Genomic DNA, 24,907 nt, shown 5'->3' on the forward strand with positions numbered 1-24,907 from the left:
AATGCCAAAACCTGACAAGATATGACAACAGCAAAATTATAAATCTCTCTCATGAACACTGACACAAAGATCCTTACCAAAATATTGGCAAATCCAGTATAGAGAAAAAGGTTTACTCAAGTAAGGCAAGGTTGTGTTGTTGTTTTTTTTTTAATGATTTTTTATTATGTTAGTCACCATACAGTACATCCCCGGTTTCCGATGTAAAGTTTGATGATTCATTAGTTGCGTATAACACCCAGTGCACCATGCAATATGTGCCCTCCTTACTACCCATCACTGGTCTATCCCATTCCCCCACTCCCCTCCCCTCTTATCTCCTCCAGTGCCATCCATGTTGTAGCAAATGTTGAGAATTCGTTCTTTCTGATAGCTGAGTAATATTCCATTGTATATATGGACCACAACTTCTTAATCCAGTCATCTGTTGAAGGGCATCTCGGCTCCTTCCACGATTTAGCTATTGTGGACATTGCTGCTATGAACATTGGGGTGCATATGGCCCTTCTCTTCACTACGTCTGTATCTTTGGGGTAAATACCCAGTAGTGCAATGGCTGGGTCATAGGGTAGCTCTATTTTTAACTTTTTGAGGGACCTCCACACTGTTTTTTAAGTGGTTGTACCAACTTGCATTCCCACCAACAATGTAGGAGGGATCCCCTTTCTCCACATCCTCTCCAACAATTGTTGTTTCTTGCCTTGTCTATTTTTGCCATTCTAACTGGCGTAAGGTGGTATCTCAGTGTGGTTTTGATTTGAATTTCCCTGATGGCTAATGATTTTGAACATTTTTTCATGTGTCTGTTAGCCATTTGTATGTCTTCATTGGAAAAGTGTCTGTTCATATCTTCTGCCCATTTTTTGATTTGTTTATTTGTTTCTCGTGTATTGAGTTTGAGAAGTTCTTTGTAGATCTTGGATACCAGTCTTTTATCTGTAGTGTCATTTGCAAATATATTCTCCCATTCCGTGGGCTGCCTCTTAGTTTTTTTGACTGTTTCCTTGGCTGTGCAGAAGCTTTTTATCTTGATGAAGTCCCATAAGTTCATTTTATCTTTTGTTTCTCTTAAGGCAAGGTTGTTTTAACATTTAAAAATCCATCAGTGGGACACCTGGGTGGCTCACTGGACTAAGCATGTGCCTTCAGCTCAGGGATCGAATCCCATATTGGGCTCCTTGCTCAGCGGGGAGCCTGCTTCTCCCTCCGCCCCTCCCCCTGCTTGTGCTGTCTCTCTGACAAATAAATTAAAAAAATATTTTTTTTTAAAAAAGGATGACTTCTTCTATTAAAAAAGATAGAAAAATAAAATTCATCAGTGACCCTTAAAACTTAATAATGGGAAAACAATCAACCCAATTAAATGGGCAAAAGATCTGAAAAGACACATCACTGAACTAGATATACAGATTGGCAAACAAGCACATGAAAAGATGCTCAATATCATAAGCCATTAAGAAACTGCAAATTGAAACAAACACAATATACCATTACATGGCTATCAGAATGGCTAAAATCTAAAACCCACACAACACCAAATGCTAGTAAGGATGTGGAGCAACAGGAACTTTCATTCACTGCAGGTAGGATGCAAAATGGTATAGCTATTCTGGAGGCAGTCTGGCAGTTTCTCACAAAACTAAACATGGTTTTACCATATGATCTAGCAATTGCTAGATTTGGGTAAAATTAGGTATTTACTCAAAGGAGCTGAAAACATATTCACATAAAATTCTGCACACAAAAAGAGCAGCTTTATTCATAATTTGGAGTGGCTTTATTTATAATTTCCAAAACCTGGCTGCAATCAAAATGTCCTTCAATAGGTTAATGGATAAACAAACTATGGTACATCCATACACTGGAATATTATTCAGGAATAAAAATACATAAGCTGGGGCAGCTGGGTGGCTCAGATGGTTAAGCGTCTGCCTTTGGCTCAGATCATGATCTCCAGGTCCTGGGATTAAGCCCCACATCAGGCTCCCAGCTCAGCAGGGAGTCTGCTTCTCCCTCTGCCTCTCTCCTCTGCTTGTGCTCTCTATCTCTCTCTGTGTCTCTCAAATGAATAAATAAAATCTTAAAAAAAAAAAAAAGAAGTGAGCTATCAAGCCACAAAAATAACGTTAAGTGCATATGGCTCAGTGAAAGAACCAATCCGAAGAGACTACATACTATATGATTCCAACTATACAGCATTCTTGAAAAGGCAAAACTACAGAGATGGTAGTAAGATCAGCGGTTACCAGGTTATAGAGATGATGGAGGGATGAATAGGTGGAGCACAGGGTATTTAGGGCAGTGAAACTATTCTGTACTGATATTGTAATGGTGGATACATGTCATTATACATTTGTCAAAACCCACAGAACTGAAAAAACACAAAGAATGAACGCTGACGTAAACTATGCACTTTAGTTAATAATAATAACGTATCAATACCCACTCATCATTTGTAACAGATGTGCCGTACTAATGCAAGATGTTAATAATAAGAGAAACTACTGGGGAGGTGAAAGTGTCAGGAGAGAGAGTATGTGACTTGGGTCTTTTCGCTCTCTTAAAGTAAGAGCCATAAAAAAAAAGACAGGATAAACTAGACTTTATTAAAATGAAATATTTCTGTTCACTAAGACAATGTTAAGAAAATAAATAGGCAAGCCATGAACTGAGTGAAAATATTCGCAAAACCTATATCTGACAAAGTACTTGTATCCAGAATACATAAAGATATCTTTTAACTCAGTAACAATAAAACAGCTCAATTAAAGAAAATGGGCGAAAATATATGAACAGACCCTTCAAAGAGATATACAAGTGGCCAGTAAGGGGATGAAAAAACAGACAACTTCTATATTAGTTATCAGGGAAATGCAAATTAAAGTCAAAATGATATACTGGCAACTCCCCAGCCCCTGCAACTACCATGAGGATGTAGACCCACGGGAACTCTTACACATTGTTGGGAGTGTAATACGGTGCAATCGCCTTTGGAAAAAGGTCTTGGAGTCTCCAATAAAAAAGCCCCATACATCTACCCTATGACTCAGCAACTCCAATCCTAGGCATTTACCCAAGAGAAAACACATGTCCACCAAAAGATTTGTGTAGAACTATTCATAGAAACTTCATTCAGGGGCGCCTGGGTGGCTCAGTCGTTAAGCGTCTGCCTTCGGCTCAGGGCGTGATCAGGGTCCTGGGATCGAGCCCTGCATCAGGCTCCCTGCTCAGTGGAGAGCCTGCTTCTTCCTCTCCCACTCCCCTTGCTTGTGTTCCCTCTCTTGCTGGCTGTCTGTCTTTTTGTCAAATCAATCAATCAATCAATCAATCTTGTGGGGGGAAAAAAAAAGAAACTTCATTCATAATAGCCCCAAAGTGGAAAAAGGCTAGATGTCTATCAATCCATCAGAGAATGGCTCAACTATCTCATATTCAAAAAATGGAATGCTACTCAGCAATAGAAACAAACTACCAATAAATGTAAAAACATGGAAGAATCTCAAAAACTGTATATTAAACCAAAGAAGCTTTTCTAAAAAGAGTATATGCCATATGATTCCATTTACATGACTAAAAAAGGCAAATCTAAGCTATGGTGGAAAACATTAGAATAGAGGCTGCCTCTGGGGATTTAGGTGGACATAAGGGATTAGGATAAGAAGATTCTATATTTTGATAGGTTTAGGGTTACATGCATTTGTCAGAACCTAGCCAAGGTGCGCTTAGTATTTGTCCATTTCATCTAATGTAAATTTTAAAGAAATTTACAAAAGAAAAAGCCATAAACAAATACTGAACTCTAGCTAATAATACATAGCATGCTTAAGGATTTAGAGAAAATGTACTGATGACATAAATCAAAAAGAAATTGATGAAAAGGGTGCCAGGTTGGCTTGGTCAGTAGAGCATGCAACTCTTGATCTCAGGACTGTGAGTTCAAGACCCATGATGGGTGTAAAGATTACTTAAAAAAAGTTGAAAAAAAAAAAAGGAAATTGATGATGGACGGAGAGATGTATAGGTACATGATAAAGCAAGTATACTAAAATGGGAATGACAGAATCTAGATGCTAAGGGTAAGTGAGTTCATTGTAAAATTCTTTCAACTTTATAGTACAATAAAAGGTTGGAAGTCAGTTATATCACTAAAAAATAAAAAGACAATGTACCTTTGGATGCAGTGCACATGGCTGTTTGGGTTAAAGAAAATCTCTTTATCCCTGTCGCCTTCCCTAAACAGTTGCCTCACTAGCTACTAAGGAAAACACGCAAGTGACTTCAGAGCGCCGGTTTTGCCGCCTAAGCGAAAATCTTTGGCTGCTTGTGTCACAGCACTGGGTCCTATATAAACCCCCAAATTTGAAAGGCCAGAAATGTTCAAAATGCAGAGGCAGTTTTAATACTCTGGAGGCAGGACTGGGAATTGGGAGGTAAATTTGGTTCTAGCACCGGATAGAGAGGAGGCAGTGGCTAAGCTAAGCTAGAAGTGGCTGGTCACTTAGAGTCTCGGCAGCTCCAGCAGTTAGTTCTGTGTCTGGATGTCAGCCCCACATACTGGCTTAAAAACCGCAAGAAACTAGAAGATCTCACCAGTGGGATCAGCCAGAGCAGCTGAAACACGTCCCTGTAAACAATAAATGTTTATCTGGGCAGATAACCTGGCAGATAGCCGTGTCCTGATCTTAGGCAACTTGAAACCCCACAACGGGAGGCTGAACACAGAGGGGCCCCTTGCCATTGCCACATGGGTAGGGAGGCAGAGATGGAAGGTGGTCCTGGCTCCTACTACAAGAGAGGCAGCAGGAAGCCACTCTGCAAATGCCAGCTTCTTTTCTACTGAGCCATGGCCAGATTCCCTTAAACACAGAGGGTGGGGACAGAGAAGTCAAGTCAACCAACACTAAACAATGCCACCGCATAAAGCTGGCTGTTACACCACAGCCCTGAAGGTATGAGGAGCTCTGGCGTATTTGGCTGCTGCCACAGGAACCACACTGGCTGAGGGCTTCCCCAGGCCTGGGTGGGAGTCTCATCACTGACTTCGGCCACACACACAGGCTCAGTCGCCACCTTGGTCAGTGGCAAACAGCTGCTGACAGGGGGAGAGGCAGACCCAGGGGTACTGTGCTCTGCACAGCACAATCAGCCACTTTCAGACACTCCAGACAAGATTCATTAAGAGCCATATGGCTGAAACCCCACAAAGGTACCAGGTGAAAGGGAAAGAGGCAGCTGGAAGGAGGGAATGGAAGTGTGTTGATGGGACAGAGATTCCTCTTACTGACATCTGTCTCTGCAAACAATTTTATTACCAGTTCTGAAAACCCCACTGCCTAACAGAGAGATTAAATCTTGGCATTGGTTATTCCTCCCATCTATATGCTTCTGCCCACACTCCTCTGGGGAAAGGATAGGACAGGGAAGTAGAACCCACAGTTTGCTTAAAGGGAAGTTCAGCTCTCGTTCAGCAGACTATGGCTGAGTTCTCTTCCAGGGAAGAGAATGGAGACAGTTTAACAAAGATTTTTTTGCTCTGAAATAGTAGCAAAGTTAAGTCCAGCAGAACAATAAGGATCTGGGATGGAACTTAAAGAAGGAGTGTAGGAGTGTGTGCGTGTGTTCATCTGTTTTTTTTCTGGGGGGGGATGCCAATCCATTCTTTTGACTTCATTCGCACTTATAGCTGCTTTATAATCATTTCCTGAAAACACAGTAGGAAGAGAGTGGTATTTGCTCACTCCACCCTCCATCTAACACTGGCCCAGCCATCCAACTATGTGCTTTAAACTGAGACAAGGCCAGCTTTTTGCCTTTGGCAGCACTGAAGGCCAGACATTACCAGCACTCCTGTGAACAGCTCAAGGCTCCACCCAAATAAGACTGCACACACTGAAATCCAAGAGGAATATCATTCCAGCATAACAATCCAGGAGAGAGAGAAGACAGCTAAGGAGGCTGGGTGGGACAGTTGGGACACTTCTAAGTTCTGATACCAGAACACCCAAGTGGTTAGTACGGGCATTTTGGGAGAGTGGTGATAGGTCAATTCCAATGTGGGAAAACCCAGACGCTGTAATAAAGAACTTACCTCTGTACAAGGAGAGGGGTAAGAATGAGGGTGGGGTGTAGACTATAGGGCACTAAGGTGGAAAAATCATTTTTAGAGAACTGGGTAGCTGGTGAGCTAATCTAATTCTGAATACACAGGGATGTTCCGGCCTCTTTTCAGGAGAAGCTGATGCAGACTGATTATAGGCAGGCCAGGACATACAAGCTCCATTTTTGGTCTAAGAGTTGAATGAAGGACTACTCCGGAGAGTCATAACAGAATGCTTATACAAAACACCACAAACTTACTGTTCCTGACTGTCCAAGGCCAAAGGCATCTTCTTCCTAGAGAACTGTGTCTGACAGCCTTTTGGTTTTAAGACTCCTATTTTATTTATTGAGTTTTCCTGTTTACTCCAAGAAGATCTGCAGAACTCCCTAGGGAGTCTTTAGAGAGATGCCAGGGAGCAGGGTGGCAGGGAGACTGTTGTGAAGAATACTAAGGACCCACCTCTTTTGTATCTTATCATTACTTCTTACCTGGCAGGAAAAAGAAACGGAGAGGATAAGGGGTTTCCTAGTTTGACAACCTAAACTGTCTATTGTTCAAAAATGGAACTGGATGTACAACAATGCGTAAAGGCATTTGTGTTGTTTTTCCCATAAGAACAAAGTGATGAATAAAGCATAAGTACTTTAATATAATCGACATCTTCATTTAGAGAGGAAATTTCTTTTAAAATATGTACCCCATTTAGGGTACCACGGTTTCTGCTTATATGGAAATAGTAAAAAGCAGAAGAAATTCCATTTCTGCCAGAGGCGGAGTTTGGTTTTCTAATTTTTTGAAAGCAATAGGTTCTCTTTGGTTCCAGAGGAAGGTAGGCGTTTCCAAAAGGACAACAGAGACGGAGACAGAGATCACCGGGAGGAACCTAAACTATTCCGTATGCAGGTCTCTCTAACCATGCTTTCCATATGGTGCAGTTATCCTGAGACCAGTGATGATTCAGGTGCTATGAAGTCTCCGTAGATATTACTGTAGTTCAATATTTTAGAAAGAAAAATAAATCTGAGGATGATTCTCTAGAGCTATGCTATCTGATATGGTAGCCATTAGCCACATGTGGCTGTATAAACTTAAATTACCTAAAATTAAATGTAATTAAAAATTCAGTTTCAATAAATACCATCCCATGTTCATGGATTGGAAGACTTAATATTGTTATGATGACAAGAGAACCCAAAGTGATCTACAGATTTAATGCAATCCCCATCAAAATCCCAATGGCATTTTTTGCAGAAACAGGAAAAAGAGATACTAAAATTCATATGGAATTTCAAGGGACTCCAAATAACTAAAACAATTTTGAAAAAGAAGAATAAAAATTAGAGGACTCACATTTCTTAAATTTCAAAACATACTATAAAACTATAGTAATCAAAACAGTGTGACTTCAAAGAGACATACAGGGTGACCCATATGTCTCACTTAACTGTGACAGTTCTGGTATATATCCACAGTTCCAGCATAATTATTAATATGGCCTCCCTTCAATAGCAAGGGTGTCCCAGTTTGAACAATAAACTATATGGTCGTGGGTGTGGACCTCCTTGTCCTACATAGAGAGAAAATGGGTAGTATGGTAATTCCAGAGCTCTGTTGGTAGTTATGTATTGTGTTTTAATTTATGAAATAAAACCAAATTTTATTGAGAAAAAAAAAAAACCAGTGTGGTACTGTCATAAGGACATACAGACTAGTAGAACATAACAGAGAACCCAGAAATAAACTTTCATTATATGGTCAATTGATTTTTGACAAAGGTGCCAAGACCATTCAATGGGGAAAGAACAGCTGTCAACAAATGTGCTGGTGAAGCTGTATATTTCTATGCAAAAGAATGAAGTTGGACCCTTACCTTAATATCATATTAGAAATGAACTCAAAATGGATCAAAGACGTAAATGTAACAGCTAAAACCAGAATATTCTTAAAAGAAAGTACAGGGGGAAATCTTCATGACACTGGATTTGGCAACGATTTCTTGGATCTAACACCAAAAGCATAGACAACAAAATAAAAGTTAAAATAAAATGGATTTATCCTCTTCAGACAAGGGAAACAAAAGCAAAAATAAACTACTGGGACTACACCAAAATAAAAAGCTTTTGCACAGTGAAGAAAACCATCAGCAAAATGAAAAGGCAATCTACTCAATGGCAGAAGATACCTGCAAATGATATATCCTAAAAGGGGTTAATATCCAAAACATATAAAGAACGTACACAACTCAACACCAAAAACCCCAAATAATCTGATTAAAAAATGAACAGAGGACCTGAATAGACATTTTCCAAAGAAGACATACAGATAGCAAACACACACATGAAAAGATGCTCAACATCACTAATCATCAGGAAAACGCCGATCAAAACCACAATGAGATATCACCCTACACCTGTCAGAATGGCAAGTATCAAAAAGATAAGAAATAACAAGTGCTGACGAGGATGTGGAGAAAAAGGAACCCTCAGGCACTGTTGGTAGGAATGTAAATTGGTGCAGCCACTGTGGAAAACAGTGTGGAGGTTCCTCAAAAAAGTAAAAATAGAAATATCATATGATCCAGTAAGTCTACGACTGGGCATTTACCCAAAGAAAATAAAAACACTAATTTGAAAAGACATACGCACCCCTATGTTTATTTCAGCATTATTTACAATAGCCAAAATATGGAAGCAATCTAAGTGTCCATGGACAAATGAATGGATAAAGAAGATATGGTATACATATACAATGGAATATTACTCAGCCATTAAAAAGGAGATCTTGCCATATGACACAACGTGGATGGACAGAAGGTATTATGCTAAGTGAAATAAGCCAGACAGAGAAAGACAAATGCCATATGATTTCACTTACATGTGGAATCTAAAAAACAAAGCAAACAAAAAAAATAAAGAAGCAGAAACAGACTCATAAATACAGAGAACAAACTGGTGGTTGCCAGAGGCAAGGGGTTGGGAGATGGGCTAAAAGGGGGTGAAAGGGAATGGAAGGTACAGGCTTCTTTCCAGTTATGGAATAAATAAGTCACGGGGATGAAAGGTACAATATGGGGAATACAGTCAATGGTACCGTAATAGTACTGTATGGTGACAGGTGCTAGCTAAACTTGTGATGAGCACGGCATATAGAGCTGCTGAATCACTATGTTGTACACCTGAAACTAATGTAAAATTGTGTGTCAACTATATGTCAATAAAAAAGTAAAAGATTTTATTTAAAAAAAAATAAAAAATTAAAATGTACTTACCAAAATCAAAACATTTGCATATCAAAGGACACTATCGACAGATAGTGAAAAGATAACCCACTGAATGGGAGAAAATATTTGTAAACTATGTGTGTGTTAAGGGATTGATGCTCAAAATATATAAAAAAAACTCCTACAACTGGGGCGCCTGGGTGGCACAGTGGTTAAGCGTCTGCCTTCGGCTCAGGGCGTGATCCCGGTGTTATGGGATCGAGCCCCACATCAGGCTCCTCCGCTATGAGCCTGCTTCTTCCTCTCCCACTCCCCCTGCTTGTGTTCCCTCTCTCGCTGGCTGTCTCTATCTCTGTCAAATAAATAAATAAAATCTTAAAAAAAAAAAAAAAAAACTCCTACAACTAAACAACAAAAACCCCCCCAAATAACCTGATTCAAAAATAGGCAAATGACTAGAAAAGACTTTTCTCCAAATAGGCAAATGGCATAAACATGTAAAAAGATGTTCAACATCATTAGTCACTAGGGAAATGCAAACCCAAACTACAATGAGATATCACTTCACACCCATTAGGATGACATTATGAAGAAAAGCAGAAAATACTTTTTTGGGGAGGATGTAGAGAAACTGGAAGCCCGGTGCACTGCTGGTGGAAATGTAAAATGATGCAGCTGCTGTGGAAAATAGTTTGGTGGTTCCTCAAAAATTTAAACATAGAATTACCATATGATTCAGCAATTCTACTCTTAGGCATATGCCCCCAAAAACTGAAAGTAGGCACTCAAACAGATACTGGACACATCACTATGTATGCCACTTGTACGCCATAATATTCATAGCACTATTCACAGCAGCCAAAACGTAAAAGCAACCCAAGTGTCCATCAACAGATAAATGAAGAAACAAGATGTGGTGTATTTGATTATTACTCAGTCACAAAAGGGAGCTAAATTATGACACATGGATGAGCCCTGAAAACATTATGCTAAGTGAAATATGCAAGACACAGAAGGATGAATATTGTATGATTCCACTTGTATGAGGTACTTTCAAGAGGCAAATGCACAGAGACAGAAAGTAGACTAGGCGTTACCAGAGGCTGGGGAGAGGGGAGGATGGGGTTTTTGTTTAATGGATATAGAGTTTCTGTTTGGAATGATGAAAAAGTTCTGGAAATGGATAGTGGTGATTGTACAACATTGTAAATGTACTTAATGTCACTAAATTGTACATTTAAAAATGGTTACAATGGTAAATTGTATGTTATGTATATTTTACAACAATTAAGAAAATGTTTTAAGTCATTTCCTTAGGTTTCACCAGCCACATTTCAAGCGCTCAATAGCTACATGTGGCTGATGGCTACCATACTGGACAACGCAGAGTAGAGTATTTCCATCACTGCAAAGTTCTATTGGACAGCTGCTCTAGAACTGCATTAAAGACTAGCTGATCCTGTCTCCAGGAGCACCGCCCTAGGTGCTGCCGCTAGCTGCCTTATCCCTCATTTCAGTACACCAGGGTTCTACCTACTCACCTAAGAGCCGCTTAATATTATAAATTTGAAAGTTTACAATATTATTTCACAAGTGCCATTTCATTTAATATTCAAAACAATTGACGGGTGGTGGTTGTAGTATTCCTTTTTTTTTTTTTTAGGTGTAAAAATTAAGGTCCATAGTTTTATAAATGGAGTTGGGATGCAAACTTTTGATTTTGAATTTTGTATTCTTTCCACCTCTACATCACACTGCCTCTTAGAGGGATTTGTCATTTTCATCACACTGACATCACCAAAAAGCATTCACTCAGCTGCATATGATAATATCCTGGAGGCTGTCCAGAGGTGGTCATCATCTCCTTAGGAGTGTCCAACCTCAAACATGTATCCCCAAAGGCTTCCTTTTCCAACTTCCCCATTTTAATCAACAGTAGCTCAAACTTTTTAGTTATTTAACGTTGAAATTTTGTAAAAATATTCCGTTCTCTCTTCCTCCTAGTTATATCTAAACAAATAACCAAATCGTACTGTAATGGGACCCTCACATCCACCCCTTTCCCTTTGGTTACTATGGATGCTAGTCTGAACTAGACTGTCATTAGTATAACCTTAGACATTACACGACTAACTGGCCTCTTGCTTGTACTTTTCCTCCCCACCTAAACATTGCCACCAGATTAGTCCTCTGTATTTCCAATTCTGTATTTTTTAATACTTTAAAAACTGATTTCCCATAAATCCTCACTAAGGTAAGGTTTTACTTTTAGTGCAGCATACTCATATTTGATTCAGGTTTCCTCTCTTATATTCCCTTAGTACAATGAATGGCATAAAACACACAGCTTTTGCTCAGATAATATTTACAGAAAGAATAAATGGCAGGCAGGCAGAATAAAAACACTTAAGAAAATAAATGAAAAATAAGATGTATCTCCCATGAAAAAAGTATGGTCATGAATATGTTCTTTTTGGGGATGGGAGAGTAACTTTAAGAACACACTGAGCTACTTTAGGAAGGAAATGATAATTCTACATTAGAAATTTATTAATGTATATCCCCATTTTTAAAAGTTTTTTTTTTTTTTTTAATTTGAGACAGAGAGCAAGTGTGGAAGTGGAGGCAGGGGGAGGAGCAGAGAGAGAGGAACAAACAGACTCTCTTGAGCGTGGAGCCTGATGTGGGGCTTGATCCCACAACCCCCCCAGATCATTACCTGAGCCGAAACCAAGAGTCAAACACTCAACTGACCAAGTCACCCAGGCGCCCCCCCTCCCCATATTAATAGGTCAAAAAAGGAAGACCACATGACCATCACCAGATGAAGAAAAAATATTTAATAAAATTTAACCCTCATTCATTTATGATTAAAAATAACTTCAGGAGTGCCTGGGTGGCTCAGTTGTTAAGCGTCTGCCTTCAGCTCAGGTCATGATCCCAGGGTCCTGGGATTGAGCCACGCGTCAGGCTCTGTGGGAAGCCTGCTTCTCCCTCTCCCTCTCACACTGCTTGGGGCTCCCCCTACTTGTGCTCTCTCTCTCTGTCAAATAAATAAATAAAATCTTTAAAACAAAAATAACTTTAGCAGACCAGGAACAGAAGGGAACATCCTTAACCTGATAAAGGATATTTATCAGAATCTATGGCAAATAGCAGATTTAATGACACAACTTTAGAAGCATTGCTATTAAGGTCAGAAACCAAGATTTCTCTTATTATGGCAACTATTATCAGAACACATAAGATCAACAGAAAAAACAGCACTCATATTTATACCATTTATAGTCAACTGGAAAATATAACAAAAGCTGTGCAACTGTTTTTTAAAAAATTTTATTTATTTGAGAGAGAAAGTATGTGAGTGTGGAGGGGGGAGGGGTAGAGGGAGAGGGAGAATCTCAAGCAGACTTTGCGCTCAGCACAGAGCTGAATGTGGGGCTTGATCGCATGACTCTGAGATCATGACCTGAGCCAAAATCAAGAGTTGGATGCTCCACCGACTGAGCCACCCAGGTGCCCCAGCTGTGTAAGTATTTTTATGGAAAAGATTATAAAATATCCTAAAAGGGGATAAAAGAAGACCTGAATTAAATTAATAGTATATCATGTTCATGGATGGAAAGACTTAATATTGTAAATATGGCAATTCTCCCCAAATTAATATTTGAATGCAGTTCAATTACAAACAAAATCCCTACAGACGTTCTGGTGGAATTTGAAAAGTCGATCTCGTCTGGAAGAAGGATGAGAAGAGTCAAGATATCTGTATAAAACAAGAAAAAGGTGGAGACTTGCCCTCCTAGTTTTTAAAGACTTATAAACCATAATGGTGGTACTAATTGGCTCAATGAATTAATGAAACAGAACAGAGAACCATGAAACTGACCCACAAACAGGGAAACCTGATTTACAAAAATAAATTCTAGACAGATCAAAGATGTAAATGTATAAAGTAAAATAAAACTTTAAGAAGAAAAAAAATGTAGGTATATATTCCTTGTGACCTCAGGGTAGATAAGGCTCTCTTTCTCCTCCCACCTCCCCCCCCACAGGTAGAACTGTAATTCTTCTTGTTGACAGTTTAACCTAACAAAAAAGTGGTTTAAAAAATAAATCAAATGACAAATCTTATATAGAGATGAAAGTAACCCTTTACCCCACCAAATTATAAGCCTATTATTAGGGCAACTGATTTTTCTATACAAAAAAACTTAAAGCATATTTGCTATTAAATGTATTCCAGTGGACTTATTTTAAATTTTTAAATTTTGGAATATTTCAAACATACACAAAAGTAAAGACTAGTACAACAAGTAAATCTGACTACCACTACCCAGCTCCAACATATGGCCAATATTATATGCAATCTAGAAAGAATATCTTAAATAAGATATAAAGCATAAAGGAACTAATTGATAAATTTGTCAGAAAAAGAATTTCTATACAAATGAAAACACTATAAATTAATTTAAAAGATAAACTACAGATTGGAAGATTTGTAATGCACATACACTGACAAAGGAGTCATATCCAAACCCTCGAATAAGTAAGAGCAATCAGAAGAAATAAGGAGACAAAAAGGGCAGAGAATATGAACATGGAATTCAAAGAGGAAATTCAAATGGCTAATTAATAAAGAAATGTTTAACCCTTTTAGTAATAAGAAGAAATGAAAAATAAAACAAGATAGGATTTAAAACTCATCAAATTGGCAAAAATAAAAAGTTCAGAAATGTCTAGTACAGGTGAGACTGTAGAAAAGTAGGAACTCATATACTTTTATAGGTAGTGTAACTGGTATGATCACCTTGGAAAGTGATTTGGCAACAGCTAGCAGAGGTGATGGTGAGCATACCCTACAATGCAGCAATTCTGCTCCTAGATAGAGTTCTTGGAAAAAATCCTGTATTAGTACAAAGAAAGTGCAGTATTGTTGGTGGTGGTGAAAAATTGTGCATCTGTAAGACAGAGATCAATAAATTGTGGTATATTCATATAACGGGCTACTATACATCAATTAAAATTAAAGAAACAGAACTATACACATCAACATGGATAAATCGAGAAGCTGTAATATTGAGTAAGAAAAGTAACAGATGACAATCACAGTATGTCATGTGTATAAAGTCTAAACATGCAAAGATAATACTATATTGTTTATGGATCTATATATGTTAAAAAGATACACAGATATAATGAATTCAGGATAACGGTTACTTTTAGGGAAGAAGAAAGAGAAATGGGATCTAAGGGGGGTACAGAAAGAGTTTCAACCATATCTATAATGTATTATTTTTTATTTTTAAAATATTTTATTTATTCATTCATTTGAGAGAGAGAGCAGGGGGAGGAGCAAAGGGAGAGGGACAAGCAGACTCCACGCCGGGGCTCAGCCTCATGCCTCTGAGATCATGACCTGAGCCAAAATCAAGACTCGGATGCTTAACCAACTGAGCCACCCAGGTGCCCCTGTATTATTTTTTTTTTAATAAAGATTTTATTTATTTATTCGACAGAGATAGAGACAGCCAGCAAGAGAGGGAACATGAGCAGGGGGAGTGGGAGAGGAAGAAGCAGGCTTCCAGCGGAGGAGCCTGATGTGGGCTCAATCCCAGAACACCGGGATCACGTCCTGAGCCGAAGGCAGACGCGTAACGACTGAGCCACCCAGGCGCCCCTGTATTATTTCTTTTAAAAATGAGTGGAATGGGGGCACCTGGGTGGCTCCGATGAATAAGAGTCTGCCTTTAGCTCAGGTCATGATCTCCAAGTCCTGGGATCGAGCCCCACGTCGGGTTCCCGGCTCAGCGGGGAGTATGCTCTCTCTGCCTCTCCCCCTGCGTGTGCTCTCTCTCTCATGCTCTCTCTCTCTTTTTCAAATGAATAAATAAAATCTTAAAAAAAAAAGGAAAAAATAAAAATGAGTGGAATGTACCCAGGTGTTTGTTAACTATTCTATTTTTCTTTATGTAAGGATTTCTTAAAAAACAAAAACCAAAAAATGCTCAAACAACTGAGCAGAGATCAGGATCAGTTACCAAGATAGTTCTGTATTGCACAAGGGTAGAGGTCAGCCTCTGCTTATGACCACCATTCCCCGTCAGTCCTTCTACTTTAAGGGTGGTAAAACTATAGCTCCAAGTTGTAGGTGCTAGAACACGTTATGTGATGGATTCTATCCACTTCCATAGTCAGTCTTCTATCAACTTGCCCCATTTATTTCCTTCTTGGTATTTAACATAAGCTGAATTTATTTAGCTTATTCCTGGGTTTTTAAAATATTTACTTATTTCTCTGAGAGAACAAATGAGCACACAAGCAGGGGAAGAGGGAGAGGGAGAGAGAATCCCAAGCAGACTCCCCGGACTCGGGGCTTGATCTCATGACCCTGAGGATTATGACCCAGCTGAAACCAAGAGTCAGACGCTCAACCAATTGAGCCACCCAGGCACCCCTATTTAGCTTATTTCTTTACTTGATTACTCTCTTTCTTCCTTAGAGTGTAAGGTCCATGAGGTAAGAGATAGTATCTGTTTCATTTACCACAGAATTCCCAGTACCTGAATAGTGCCTGGCAAACAGTAAGTGCTCAATAAATATCTAATGTTAAATGAATATTAAGAGTCAAGACTACCAGAGTAAATTAAGGGGAGATGTCGAACTTGCAGAGAAGCCCAGGCTACATACATTGGTTCAAGTACCAATCTCTGTGAGGCATCCATGTGGAAGGGACCAGCCACAGCTACAACTAGAACACTGAAGCAGGGTGAGTGGGAGTGAAGAGAAAATACAAAATTATATTTAGAAACAAAATTTCTATAACAAGATATAGAAATGTCAAGCCTCTGGATTCTCTACAGACACCTAATTAATTACCCAGCACAATCATCTCATACAAGTTCCAACATGAGTTCAGGGATATGAACTTTCTAAAAACCTAAATAAAGCATGTCACTTAATCCCTTTTTCCAGGTTCAGGTTTAGGAGAAAAACAGAAGAAAGAGAACAGGGAATGGAAAAACAAGAAGACACAGCAAATGTATTGCTTTTAACATAGTTTCTGAATAATCCTGAGGAGGAAAATGGAATGCCTGTAGGAGGTATCTAGAAAGGCTCTTCCCCTGGGTTGTGGTGAAGGCTACCATCCACCTTTAGGTAATTACGGTACTTCTTTAAGAGGCCCTGTAGAGTAACAGTGGTTCAAATGGGCTCTGGGATTAGACTTCTTGGGCTTGAATTCTGACTCTGCCATTTACTACCTGTGTAAACTTGGGCAAGTCAATTAAACATTCTCTACCTCAGTTTCTTAAATATACAATGGAGCCTAATAATGGTACCTACTAAATAAGATTGTGAGGACTACATGTTTTCATACATGTAAAGCTCTCAGAATAGTACCTAAGACACAGCAAGCCCTCAATAAATGGTAGCTTTTACTGTAATTACTCATCTGGAAGAGAGGGACATCAATGTTTAATTCTTAGAAAAAACTGCTTGCCCTGGAGACCCGGATGACTAAATCATTAGCTAATGAAACAGAGACAACACGAAACAGTGGGAAAGCAGTAGACCAAAACTCAAAATGCCTGTTGGGGGAGAGACTGGCAGTTACCTCCCAGTACCCAGCTTCCTCCTCTTCACTAAAAGAACTTTGATTTTTAGCTGGGTACCTTTCCGTCTGACTAGGTGACTGTATTTCCAGCCTTCTCTGCAGCTAGGGTAGCCAAGTGACCGAGACGTCAGCAGAAGTTTTATGTAAAACCTCAAAGAAATCTTTTTGAAAGTGTGAGGGGGATCCCTTCTGTCCTCCTCCCCCATTATGCTGCACATTGATGGCCTAGCAGCCAACCTGGGATGGGGCCACATCCTGGGATGCTGGAGTAGTGAGCCAGAAGAGGCCTTAGCATCTGCCAACTTGGTAGAGCCCTCACACTAGCACTGGACTGTCTATTTCCGGACTGTGATGTAAGAGGATAAGGCTTTATGTGTGTAGGACTTTGTAATTGGGGTTCACATTCACTCAAACTTAAAGATATATCTGGGTTCTGACCTACTTTTATACAATTACAGATAAACTAGTCTTTTTAAATCTTTTTTTTCTTACCTATGAAATGTGAATAATACCTCATAGAATTGTGCGAATCAAGCGAAATAACACATCACAACAGCACTATGTAAAATGATGATATAACTGTTATCAATGGAAACAGGAGACAGAAAGGAAACGCAGGTGTGATAATGATAGATGGGAAACACAAAGATACATACTAAAAAAAGGATTAGAAAAAGTCTAGGAATAGACATTGTATTTCTAGGACTATGAAAAGTTCTTACAGAACATCACGAAAGCTGATCACTCAGGAGAGATAATACCCTGTATCCTGCATCCTGTAAGATACATAACTAAATTATCTCGATAGGAATCTCATCATGTCCCATTCTTTGGAGTCCACTATCTCTGATCCCGATTCATTCCTAATTAGATGAATTTTGCCCTTCAAATCCCAACATCTCCTTTTCTATATTCTTCCTGTCATTACCCCAATCTTAATAATCAAGTCATACTTCTTGACTTTACCGCAAAGCGGAGCTAACAAAACGTCCAGCAATGACAGAAATTTTCTAACCTACTTTTTTTTTTTTTTTTAAGATTTTATTTATTTATTCCACAGAGATAGAGACAGCCAGCGAGAGAGGGAACACAAGCAGGGGGAGTGGGAGAGGAAGAAGCAGGCTCATAGCGGAAGAGCCTGATGTGGGGCTCGATCCCATAACGCCGGGATCACGTCCTGAGCCGAAGGCAGATGCTTAACCGCTGTGCCACCCAGGCGCCCCTTTCTAACCTACTCTTGACAATATGGTAGCCATTACGCAATGTCACTATTAACCACTATGAAATGTGGCTAGTGTGACTGAAGAATTGAATTTTGAATTTTATTTAATTTTAAGCAACTTAAGTTTAAATAGACTCACATGGCTATTGGCTACTTTCTGGACAGTGCGGCCTATAGAGTGAGCTCTAGGAAAGAGGATGAAATTGTCATTCCCTCATTCCTATTTGATCTCATTTCTTCACAATACCTATGCAAAAATGCTTTCTCTTGGCCTATTCCTGATATCCCTATGTCCTTGGAGAGTTCCCATTTCCCTCTCTAGGATTTGGGTAATTATTGCCTTCTTTTCAGAGGAATAAGCAGATTTGTTCAAAACACACACACACACACACACACACACACACACACACACACACAGAGTTCTGAAACAAACATCCTTCAGGCAAAGCTTTACTGAATACACCAGAATGAGTAGATTCAGTGAATCTACCAAAAAAAAAACCAAAAACAAAAACAAAAAACACAACAGATGATTACTTCCCTGAAAAGGATAGACTCTTTTTTGGCTCTTTGGTCTAAAGACATCGAAGTTTGGGTACCCGGGCGGCTCAGTTGGTTAAGTGTCTGCCTTCAGCTCAGGTCACGATCCCAGAGTCCTGGGATCAAACCCCACATCGGGCACCCAGCTCAGCGGAGAGCCTGTTTCTCCCTCTGCCCCTCCCCCTGCTCATGCTTTCTCTGTCTCTCTGTCTCTCGAATAAATAAAATCTTAAAAAAAAAAAGACATCAGGGGCACCTGGGTGGCTCAGTCAGTTGAGTGTCTGCCTTCGGCTCAGGTGATGATCCCAGAGTCCTAGGATCAAGCCCCATGTCCGGCTCTCTCCTAGGCAAGGAGCCTGCCTCTCCCTCTGCCTGCTGCTCCCCTGTTTGTGCTCTCTTTCTGCCAAATAAATAAATAAAATCTTAAAAAAAAAAGACATCAGAAGTTCAATTATCCTTCTTGATAAGCCCTTATATATCCAATATAAAACCAGTATGTTCTTCTAACTAAATAAAACAGGTCAAGAAACAGGCAAGTTCTGCTCCTAGGAGAAGATCAAACTAAAAGAAATGGCCTGAAGCAATGTTACTGACCACGGAAGGTTTGGTATAGTAAATAAAGCTGTCAAAATAAGCAATCTGTCCGGGTGCCTGGGTGGCTCAGTCGGTTATCTGCCTTTGGCTCAGGTCATGATCCCAGGGTCCTGGGATCAAGCCCCACATTGGGCTCCCTGCTCAGCGGGGAGCCTGCTTCTCCCTCTCCCTCTGCGTGCCGCCTCCCCGCCTCCATGCTCTCTCTCCCAAATAAATAAATAAAATCTTAAAAAAAAAAAAAGCAATCTCTCAAGTTGAGGAATTAGTATCTTCATGATGGGGGATGGGAGGTTGGTTAAAATAATACTGCAAGTAATTTAACTTCTCATGAATACATCTCAACAATGCTAATTCAGTCTCATGAAGTAAAACTCAACAATTTAGTGGCCTGCTCCATCTGCCTGGACAACTCGAGGCATTTTTTTTTTTTTTTGAAATTTAATGATTTTTTATTATATTATGTTAGTCACCATACAGTACATCCCCGGTTTCCGATGTAAGGCTCGATGATTCATTAGTTGCGTATAACACCCAGTGCTCCATGCAATACGTGCCCTCCTTACTACCCATCACCGGTCTATCCCATTCCCCCACCCCCCTCCCCTCTGAGGCCCTCAGTTTGTTTCTCATAGTCCATAGTCTCTCATGTTTCATTCCCCCTTCTGATTATCCCCCCTTTCTTTATCCCTTTCTTCCCCTACCGATCATCCTAGTTCTTATGTTCCATAGATGAGAGAAATCATATGATAGTTGTCTTTCTCTGCTTGACTTATTTCACTTAGCATTATCTCCTCCAGTGCCGTCCATGTTGCAGCAAATGTTGAGAATTCGTTCTTTCTGATAGCTGAGTAATATTCCATTGTATATATGGACCACAACTTCTTAATCCAGTCATCTGTTGAAGGGCATCTCGGCTCCTTCCACGATTTAGCTATTGTGGACATTGCTGCTATGAACATTGGGGTGCATATGGCCCTTCTCTTCACTACGTCTGTATCTTTGGGGTAAACACCCAGTAGTGCAATGGCTGGGTCATGGGGTAGCTCAATTTTTAACTTTTTAAGGGACCTCCACACTGTTTTCCAGAGTGGCTGTACCAACTTGCATTCCCACCAACAATGTAGGAGGGATCCCCTTTCTCCACATCCTCTCCAACAATTGTTGTTTCTTGCCTTGTCTATTTTTGCCATTCTAACTGGCGTAAGGTGGTATCTCAGTGTGGTTTTGATTTGAATTTCCCTGATGGCTAATGATTTTGAACATTTTTTCATGTGTCTGTTAGACATTTGTATGTCTTCACTGGAAAAGTGTCTGTTCATATCTTCTGCCCATTTTTTGATTTGTTTATTTGTTTCTCGTGTATTGAGTTTGAGAAGTTCTTTGTAGATCTTGGATACCAGTCCTTTATCTGTAGTGTCATTTGCAAATATATTCTCGCATTCCATGGGCTGCCTCTTAGTTTTGACTGTTTCCTTGGCTGTGCAGAAGTTTTTAATCTTGATGAAGTCCCATAAGTTCATTTTATCTTTTGTTTCTCTTGCCTTTGGGGATGTGTCATGAAAAAGGTTGCTTTGGCCGATGTCGTAGAGGTTGCTGCCTATGTTCTCCTCTAGAATTTTGATGGATTCCTGCCTCACCTCGAGGTCTTTCATCCATTTGGAGTTTATTTTTGTGTATGGTGTGAGATAGTGGTCAAGTTTTGTTCTTTTGCATGTAGCTGTCCAATTTTCCCAGCACCATTTATTGAAGAGACTGTCTTTTTCCCACCGGATGTTTTTTCCTGCTTTATCAAATATTAGTTGCCCAAAGAGCCGAGGATCCATTTCTGGGTTCTCTATTCTGTTCCATTGGTCTATGTGTCTGTTTTTGTGCCAGTACCATGCTGTCTTTGTGATCACGGCTTTGTAGTACAGCTCGAAATCCGGCATTGTGATGCCCCCAGCTTTGTTTTTCCTTTTCAACAGTTCCTTGGCGATTCGGGGCCTTTTCTGTTTCCATACAAATTTAAGGACTATTTGTTCCAGTTCTTTGAAAAATGTCCTCGGTATTTTGATCGGGATAGCACTGAAAGTGTAGACTGCTCTGGGTAGCATGGACATTTTAACTATGTTAATTCTTCCGATCCATGCGCATGGAATATTTTTCCATCTTTTTATGTCTTCCTCAATGTCTTTCAAGAGTGATTTATAGTTTCTAGAATATAGGTCCTTTACGTCTCTGGTTAATTCCAAGGTAACGTATGGGTTTTGGTGCTATTGTAAATGGGATGGATTCCCTAATTTCTCTTTCTTCGGTCTCGTTATTCGTGTATAGAAATGCAACTGATTTCTGAGCATTGATTTTGTATCCCGAACTCGAGGCATTTCTAACATCGACATACTTCAGTTCAGGACTGAGAAAATTCTTTTAGGTGTCTACTATTAGTCTGACAGGGAAGACAGAAAAGAAGCTCCAGAAGAGGGTCTCAGAGGTGGTGATAATACAGACAAATGTCTTTCTAGCTTCAAAAACATACTAGAATACCTGACCCTGATGACCCCTCCAGGCTGCTACTCAGGTGCTCATGTTTTAGATGTGAGCAAAAGTGTAATTCCTTCAAAAACTCCTTGATGTGAATCCAAGAAATGATGTGACAGTACTTGCTGCAGATTTCCCTTGAAGGCATACCACTCTGACCTTTTTCAAATGCAAATTGGCTTACTCATTATAGCTGTCAGGTTTCTTGGGGAAGAGTTTAAAGAAAAGGCAACACTACGCTCTGATCTGAAGAGTATGGCTGACCCTAAGTGAGAAGGAGGGACAAAGGACACCTGGAGAATGACCCCTGTGATAAGGCTCCATGGTACTGGCCAGGACAGAACTTGATGGGAAATGGAAATCTCTGGCTCTGCAGATTCTTGCTTGAGTTGGACCACTTTGATTTTTGGCAGCCCCTCCCCCTCCGACATTGGCTCAGACAGTCACTGATCTTAGTACAGAATCCAAAAGTCCCCCAGACCTCTAAGTCAGCTCTCCCTTGTCTTTAGGGCAGCAGTGCCTGTAAACCATGTCATCCAGCTATGCCCCACTGGCTCTTACTCACACAGAAAATATTTATCAAGCCCTCATGAAATCTACAGCACCAGACTGGACACTTGGGGATGTCTATGAGAGAGTGGTTTCCAGGAGCTCACGATTTAAAGTTCAGTGTGTAGTCTTAAAGGTAGATGCAGGCAGAAAGGGGTGAGAGAGGCTCTCAGAAGAACTGTGCCCACACTCAGAAAAAGGCCCCTGATCTTTCTAGGAGTTGTTACACCACAACATGAAAATATAGTTATTTAGTTGGAGGTGGAGGGGAAAAAAAGCCCTGGAATTTCAGAAATGAGTGAAAAAAATATGGAGTAAAGGAGGGTAGTAGTTGGGATTAATGAAAATGACAGAGTGGAAGTTTTAGACTCTCAAACATAAAGGCCAGGGAAAGGAGGCCTGGAAATTGAAACATGCCTAGATTAAGGAGCCTGTCCCCATCTACAGGAAGTTTATCCCTAACATCTAAATAGTCACGTTTTAAAATCAACAAGTTTGCTGGTTTTCAGCTGCCACTGACCGGAACCCCCAGTGGCTCTGGCCCACAGTGTAGACAGACCGTGCCCAGCCGGACTAGATGAAGACATGTAGCCGGAAGTCAGCCAGCCAGCCTGACCCCTCCCGGCTTTGGGAGGAGTTTGAGCAAAATGCTACCCAGCTAAAGGAGTACTCGTAGGCAAGACCGTTTAACCCTAGCAGTGCAGGGTGATACCAAGGACCCTGCATCTCAGTCAGCGGACTCAGAGAGTCGGCAGTCTAGGAGAACAGAAGCCCACCAGCCAGTTCATCAGGACCTTGGGTCTTCCGCTGCAGTCGCATATTCACATTCACAGTTGCATAGTTTAATTTGATATAATTATCTCCTAGAAATTACTGTATGTAGCCTCTTGGGATCTAAAGCAATTAAGTGAAGATAAATTTCTTTCATGCAGCAAGCTGTCAAAGGATGAAGCAATTTCATTCCCCATTTGAAGTGGAAGCTTTGGGTCATGCATGGTTTATTTGAAACAATGCCATCACCTAAAGCTGCTGATCTTATCTCTAACTCCGTTCTCCATTTCAAACTGCTGGAGATATGTAGCGTGGCACTGCCTGAAGTTATGACATCTGGCTCAAGGCCAGCAACAGAACAAGCCAGCTCCTCTTCCAGGTTTTAAGCGCAAGAGGACAAAAATCATATTAAAAGAAGAGAACTATATAGGTGAAGTCTGTTAAACCCTGAAGAGGGGAGATGTTCCCAAGGCATCAGTTATGACTACAGAGGCACCCTAGTGAAGGGGAAGTGGTACAAGAGCAGGCAGGGACGCCCCCCAAAGGGGGGAAGAGTGAAATACATGCTGGGAGGAACCAGATTTTTCTCTTCTGGGAAACACCAAACCAAAGGTGGGGCCTATTTCAAGAAATAGCTTGATAGGGGCGCCCGGGTGGCACAGCGGTTAAGCGTCTGCCTTCGGTTCAGGGCGTGATCCGGCGTTCTGGGATCGAGCCCCACATCAGGCTCCTCCGCTATGAGCCTGCTTCTTCCTCTCCCACTCCCCCTGCTTGTGTTCCCTCTCTCGCTGGCTGTCTCTATCTCTGTCAAATAAATAAATAAAATCTTAAAAAAAAAAAAAGAAATAGCTTGATAGATTTAAGAAATAGCCTGATAGATGGAAAGCATACCAGGGTGAGAATGAGAAGATCTGGGTTCTAATTCTAGCACTTATAAGACTGTGCATGAGACTGGGGGGAAAGTTCTCTTAACTCTTTTTCTTCTGAATTGCAGCTGGTACTTTATTTAAAAAATTTTCTTCATAACCATGTTTTATTTATTTTACAACATACCAGTCAATGTGCTATCTAGGTAATAGTATTCGAAGTTTTTTTTAAGCCACTAAAACATTCTTCAGGTGAAATCCATGCACGTCAGACCATGTCTGAACACTGCTTTCAAAAGGAACCTTGAAGAACTAGAATTGGCTTTCAGGTGTTAGTGCACTGGAATCACCAGAAGATTTTGTTGAAAGTGACTACTGGGCTCCACCCTCGAGTTTCTGATTCACGGGTCTAAAACATTATATACCTAACATGTTCTCAGGTGAATCTCATGCTGCTGGTCCTAGTTACCACAATTTGAGAACCAGTGGTATAGAGGAATCTAGCCAGGAGAATAATTGAGAATTGGGAGTGTCTCATACAGTAGCCAATAGCCACACGTGGATATTTCAATTTAATTAAAATTAAAATTTCTCAATAAATCTAAGAATCTTTAAAAATTTCTGTTTCTCAGCTGCACTAGTCACATTTCAAGTCCTCAAGAGTCACATGTGTCTAGTGGTTACCACACAGGATAGTGTAGAAACAGATCATTTTCATTATCACAGAAAGTTCTATGTGATAACGCTGGTCAAGAATCTATTTGATTTTGGGACACCTGGCTGGATCAGTTGGTGGAGCATGTGGTTCTTGATCTCAGGATCGTGAGTTTGAGCCCCTCTTTGGGTGTAGAGATTACTTACAAAAAAATAACCTTTAAAAAAAAAAGAATCCATTTGATTTTGCTGGTGAATA

The 24,907-nt window shown here is 40.2% G+C and overlaps 1 protein-coding gene across 2 annotated transcripts in view; it reads right to left on the reverse strand.

Moving 5' to 3' along the window:
- The window catches only part of SMG6 (SMG6 nonsense mediated mRNA decay factor), a 229,962-nt gene that overhangs the window by 62,274 nt on the left and 142,781 nt on the right, over positions 1–24,907 (reverse strand). The window lies entirely within an intron of this gene.

The sequence above is a fragment of the Ursus maritimus genome, unplaced genomic scaffold (assembly GCF_017311325.1).
Source record: "Ursus maritimus isolate PB19 unplaced genomic scaffold, ASM1731132v1 scaffold_24, whole genome shotgun sequence".
NCBI classification, from domain to species: Eukaryota; Metazoa; Chordata; class Mammalia; order Carnivora; family Ursidae; genus Ursus; species Ursus maritimus.